Here is a 6,000-nt window from a genome sequence, read left to right on the forward strand (position 1 = left end):
CTTAGATGTTTCCTTGAATTAAGCGTTTAACTTGCATTTTAAATTAACAAGTTAGCTCTCTCTTGTTATGACATAAGTGCAATTGTTATGTGTTTAAAAGTTGGTTTGTGGGTTAGTGCTCATGAGGTTTCAGTAACCTTCAAACAATTGTATACGACTGTGAATTTTTAAATGATACCCTTTGCTGATATCTCTTTGTGCCCTAAACAATTCTTTCATGCAATTCATTTTTTGCGATTTTTTTGCCAGAAAACGACATAAATATGGTTGGCAAGTGCATATTTGGGTGGCCACGTTTCTTCGAATAAAATACCGGCCATTTGTTTGTGTTTTGGTATAGTGGAACAGCCAAGACCTGGTAGTAGGACAAAAATAATTTGTTTAAAATTGTCACTAGTCTTTTGTAACATGTCAATTATCCATCTGCTTGCTCTAATAATCATTCTAAAGTGATTTAGCCAGGTCGCAAATACCTTTCAACAAATTGTCACTAGTCTTTTGTAACATGTCAATTATCCATCTACTTGCTCTAATAATCATTCTAAAGTGACTTAGCCAGGTCGCAAATACCTTTCAACGGATTTATATATATGTTTGCTGTTTTAAGTTTTCGTTTCAGGAGGCGAAAAATCCCGGATTTGGCAGCTGCTTCCTATATTCTTGCTGGCCTGTACTGCTGCACTTTACTGTGTTTTTATCACACCCCACAGCCTGTTTATATCACTTGTAAAATGACTGCACCTTAACATTAAGATGTCCTCATTCTTAACAGAGGAACGGGAGCTGCATGCTCCGAGAAAATATCACTTTCATTGTCCCTTCAGTCTTCTGCCTCTCCTAATCTAGAGGTGGGTGAAGCAATGACAACTCGAGCCACATGTCTTACTCAGCTCAAGGTATTCTTAAACCCAATCAACCAATCAATCATTTGTAGAGCGCGCTACTCACCCATGAGGGTCTCAAGGAGCTGTGGGGGTCTTGAGAAGTCTCCTGAAGGTCAGTAGGTCCTGGGTCTGTCGCAAGTGGATGGAAGTTTCATGTGTTGGTGGCGAGGTGGGAGAATGATCTGCTTCCGGTGGTCGTTCGGTGGATACCTGAGCAAAGCTGGCGGTTCGGGGTGTAGACGGTGAGTCGTTTGTTGAGGTATGTTGGTCCGGTGTTGTGGAGTGCTTTGTGAGCGTCGGTGAGGAGCTTGAAGGGGATCCTCTTGTTGACAGGGAGCCAGTGCAGGTCTCTCAGGTGGGCAGTGATGTGGCTGTGGCGGGAGTTGTCGAGGATGAGATGAGCGGAGGCGTTCTGTATACTTTGAAGTCTTCTCTGGAGTTTGGCCGTGGTCCCCGCTTGGGGTGTTGACATAGTCCAACCTGCTGCTGAATAGGGCTTGGGTGGCCGTCCTTCTGGTTTCCGTGGGAATCCATCTGTAGATCTTGCGAAGCATGCAGAGGGTGTTGAAGCAGGAGGAGGAGACGGCACTGACTTGCTGGGTCATTGATAGTGTTGAGTCCAGGATGAACCCCAGGTTGCGTGCGTGGTTGGTGGGTGTCAGTGCAGCTCCCAGCATGGCCCACCAGGAGTCATCCCAGGCAGTGAGGGTGGAGCCGAGGATGAGGACCTCCGTCTTGTCCGAGTTCAGTTTCAGGCGACTGTTCTTCATCCATTCTGCGACGGCCTTCATTCCTTCGTGGAAGTTGGTTTTGGCGGTGGCGGGGTCCTTGTTGAGGGAAAGGATCAGCTGGGTGTCGTCGGCGTATGAGATGTTGAGGTCGTGCGATCGGACGATGTTGGCGAGTGGTGCCATGTGGACATTGAAAAGGGTCGGGATGATCCTTGGGGTACGCCGCATGTGATCTTGGTGGCTACGGATCGGAATGGGGAGGCGGACTCTCTGGGTTCTGCCGGTGAGGAAGGAAGTGATCCAGTCCAGGGTTTTGTCGTGGAGGAGCCCAACATGAGCCAAGCTTTCGTGTGGCTTTTTCCTGCCTCCGCGCTCTAAACGTGTGCTGAAGCATTTGTTTTTGATATAAAACGGGAGACAGAAAATTTTACCCATCTAAGGACTGAATTGCACAATGAGCTACAAGAATCCAGTAATCTTTCTAAGTTGCCATGCTCACAAAATGTGTGATTGTAAGAAAATATTTTATTCCACCAAGCTTGACAGAAATGTTTCCAAGTTCTCGTTTGAAAACTGTCACATTTAGTAAACCCTTTTCAGTGTAGTGATATGATTTGATCTACTTAGGTGAAAGTTTCTGCATGATAAATAAATGCACTTCTTTGAATTTTGAAGAGAACTTATCATATTTTTACATGAAGTTTGTTGCATGATTTACTTGCCAAACATTTACACGGGTCACAGGCTCTTAGATCCAAGCCACACCTTTGCCCATGAAGAATGTGGAGTGCAAATAGTTTATCTTCTATACCAGGCAACTAAATTCAGGGGGACCATAAATTATTATGTCCCATGCTTGAAAGCTTGCATGAAAGATTGTGAATGTGTTAAGTGTTTAAATAGGGATATAATGAAGTTTTGTGTAATTACAGGATGTGGCTCTTCCTGTTATGTTCACAAAATACTGCAAAAACTGAGGAAACTAGGACGCATGTCTGAAGCGGATGTATGACGTTACAACGCATACTTTTACAACGCATACCTTTACAACGCATTTTTTACAACGCAACATCCATTACAACGCATTCCATTACAACGAATTTTTAAAAACTACCTTAACAATGCATACCATTACAACGCATACCATTACACTGCATGCATGGTAAGTATTGGATAGTGTAGGGGTAAAAATTACTATTCTAACTCCAGGGGGTGCAACATTAGGGTAAGTGTTGGATAGTGTAGGGGTAAAAATTACTATTCTAACTCCAGGGGTGTAACAGTAGGGTAAGTGTTGGATAGTGGAGGGGTAAAAATTACTATTCTACCTCCAGGGGGTGTAACAGTAGGGTAAGTTTTGGGTAGTGTAAGGGTACTATGCGTTATGATGGTATGCGTTGTAATGGTATGCGTTGTAGTGTCATGCGTTGTAATGACTGCGTTCTAATGACATGCGTTGTAATGGTATGCGTTGTAGTGTCATGCGCTGCAATGGTTGCGTTGTAATGGCATGCGTTGTAATGGATCTTGGGTTGTAAAAGTTTTGTTGTAATGGTAGTGCGTTGTAAAAGTTGCGTTGTAAAGGTTGTTTCCCGGCTGAAGCAGCACACAGTTTATATAAACGCTGACATCCTGGTCAACAATATACAGAATTCTTTGGACTAATTTGCCATACCCGGGAGGAGATTGGATTTAAACATTTGCCTTGCAAGGAATGCTACCAACATGCAGATTCACCTATCCACATCTGGGCATTGCCCCGCCATTAAGACAAAATAGCTGGCTTTGTGGATGGAAACACCACTTCAAAAGTGTGTGTCTTCTCAAAAGTGCACAGGTACTACCAAACAACTCTCCCTGGGGATCCAGTTGTCCAGGCTTGCCATGACTGTGCTCAGATTATGATCATACAGCAGACAAGGAAACTGGAGATCAAAGATAGATCATCATTTCGAGAATAATCAACAACACCAAAGAAATTATCCAGCAGGTATATATTTTTAGTTCAAAACACCACCACACAAAATAGGGTGACTATCACAAAACTAATGTTGAATGTACAGATAGGTGTGAGTTTTGTTTCAGTTAAACTGAAGCTACACTCAGAGGAAAGATGGGGGAACAATTCACAAGACTGATACAATTATACCAAACACTCAAATCTATGTACATGGAAAAAATATTTTCAAGCAACTCTGACCTATAACAAAAATCAAGTAGACATTGTTGTTTTCGTAGTCAAGAGGCAAACTGCCATTAAATGATCCCTGTTTCTGCTCCACTGTTAAACTGTTCCATCTGCATGTCATATGCAGACTGCTGTCCGAGGGAAGTGTAAAGACAAGTATGTCTGAATCAATTTCAGGGTCTTAATATGTCAAATAAAACTAAACATTGATGAGTCAGCAAAGTGCTTGTTGGCTTTCATCTTATACACAATGCTTCTAACCTATGACCTTTGTCCTTTAGTTTTGGTAGGATAACATAATACAGCGTTTGGAACATAATTTCTTTATGCTTTGTAGGTTTGGAACATTTTTCTTGATCCTGGCTAGTTTTTATATATTGCTATAAATGCTTTGCTTAACATTAATATGTGCGTGCAAGATGGGGAATAGAAATATTATTGTTAGCACTTTGCTTTAGACATGTACAGTTTGCAAGTCTCATTTTCAGTAACATCTTATGGTATGAAAAGCCCACAGTTTAGCTTGTACCGAAAAGGGAGAATCATTTGGCTTGGGTACATTCTGAAAGATGAGCACTAGACTCCTTTGAACTTGGACGTACAAAAGAAAGAAGGAGGGAATCAAATGAAAGGTATTTTGGACAAAGTACATGTAGTGGTTTAAGCTCGTGACTTTTGAGACCTGTGGAATGCTCACTGCTGATGTTTCCCTATGCATGTGTGCCTTCCATATAGAGTTGAGAATACATCTTTGTGTTCTCCAGTGACAGTTGGATTTGCCTAGTCCTGTGTTGGCTACTGCGCAGGTCGCTGCCAGTGAATAAACTCGACTTTACACTTACCGTGTTAATTCTAGTGTGTCCTTACTACAATTAGTATGGCGACGATCGGCAGAGGACTGCAGAACCCACTTAAGGGATGCAACGCCTCATATTGAAACCTTGTGAAACGTCCCTCTGATTCGTTGGTCTGTTCGTCAATTTCGTACAACGGGGGAAGACTGGACACTGCAGCGTCGCCAATGAACACACGAAGGCACACTGTAAGTTTGTGTTGCTTATTTTGTTCCCCGGAGGAAAAGCCTGAAGGTACGCCCACTGAAAATGGGCATGCGCACTCAGTTTACAGGCATTTTTTTTTCTTTACTTTGGCAGGAGTCCAACGTACGGCGACGCCATCACAGGGACAGGTGCGCTTCTAGAGACAAGGGCAGGCGCGCTGCACGTAATGTAAAGGCACGTAGCAGGCACCAAGGATACACCATTTCTGGGCAGGCGCGTCTTCAGAGACAGGGTCTGGCACACACAGCGTGTACACGGTTGTGACAACTTTTCAAGGTCAGGCGCACGCAGTGGACACCATTTTTACAGCAGGCGTGTCAGTTTCTGCATGTATCGTAGTTTGTAGACCTTTTTCTCTTGACAGTTGCCTTCAGTTTCCCCATTGCCGCTTGAGAAGTCTACCTGCTTTCTCAGTCAGTGACTTTTATTTCTATTTCCACATATTTGCCCCGACATTGTTCTACTTTTTTTGGTCTTTTCGGTCACAACTTATTCATGTAATTGATGGTCGTCAGTGGCAAGCACACTCCTGTTTGTGACCCCGTTCAGGTGCGTCCATAACAACGGTGGCACTCACATCTTATCAAGTCGAATTCAAGTGCATGTATAATTGGAAGACTTCAGTGGCACGCACACTTCTGTTTGTAACCCCGTTCTGGTGTGTCCTACAACAGTGGCATGCACACCTTTATCAAGTCGAATTCAAGTGCATCTGTTTCAATGGTGGCACGCACACCTTACCCAGACATTTGAGGGAACTTTTTACAGCTTTTGTTTTTTAAGCTGCATGTTTTTTCATACTAATTGCTACATGTCATGCCTTTGCTTTATGATTAACTGATTACTACAGTTCTTTGGTTAGTTTTTTTTGCCACAGTGTGTCTGTTATTTTTTCTGGACATTTAGTGAGTTTGTTCTGTTCCTGAAGATACTTGCGCTTTTCTTTTCATCATACAGTCTGTTCCTGCACCACCACCTTTTCTCGAGGTGCCTGGTAATCCACCTATAGCATGAAAAAACTGGTATGATGCTTTTGTAACATATTTGGGAGCTATAGGAGCTTCTCGTTATAGAGCTTAGAGGAAGAAGCGCCTACTATTGCACTCTTTAGGTTTTGAAGGGAGATCAGTATTTAA

The sequence above is a fragment of the Lissotriton vulgaris genome, chromosome 2_1, assembly GCF_964263255.1.
Source record: "Lissotriton vulgaris chromosome 2_1, aLisVul1.2, whole genome shotgun sequence".
NCBI lineage: Eukaryota > Metazoa > Chordata > Amphibia > Caudata > Salamandridae > Lissotriton > Lissotriton vulgaris.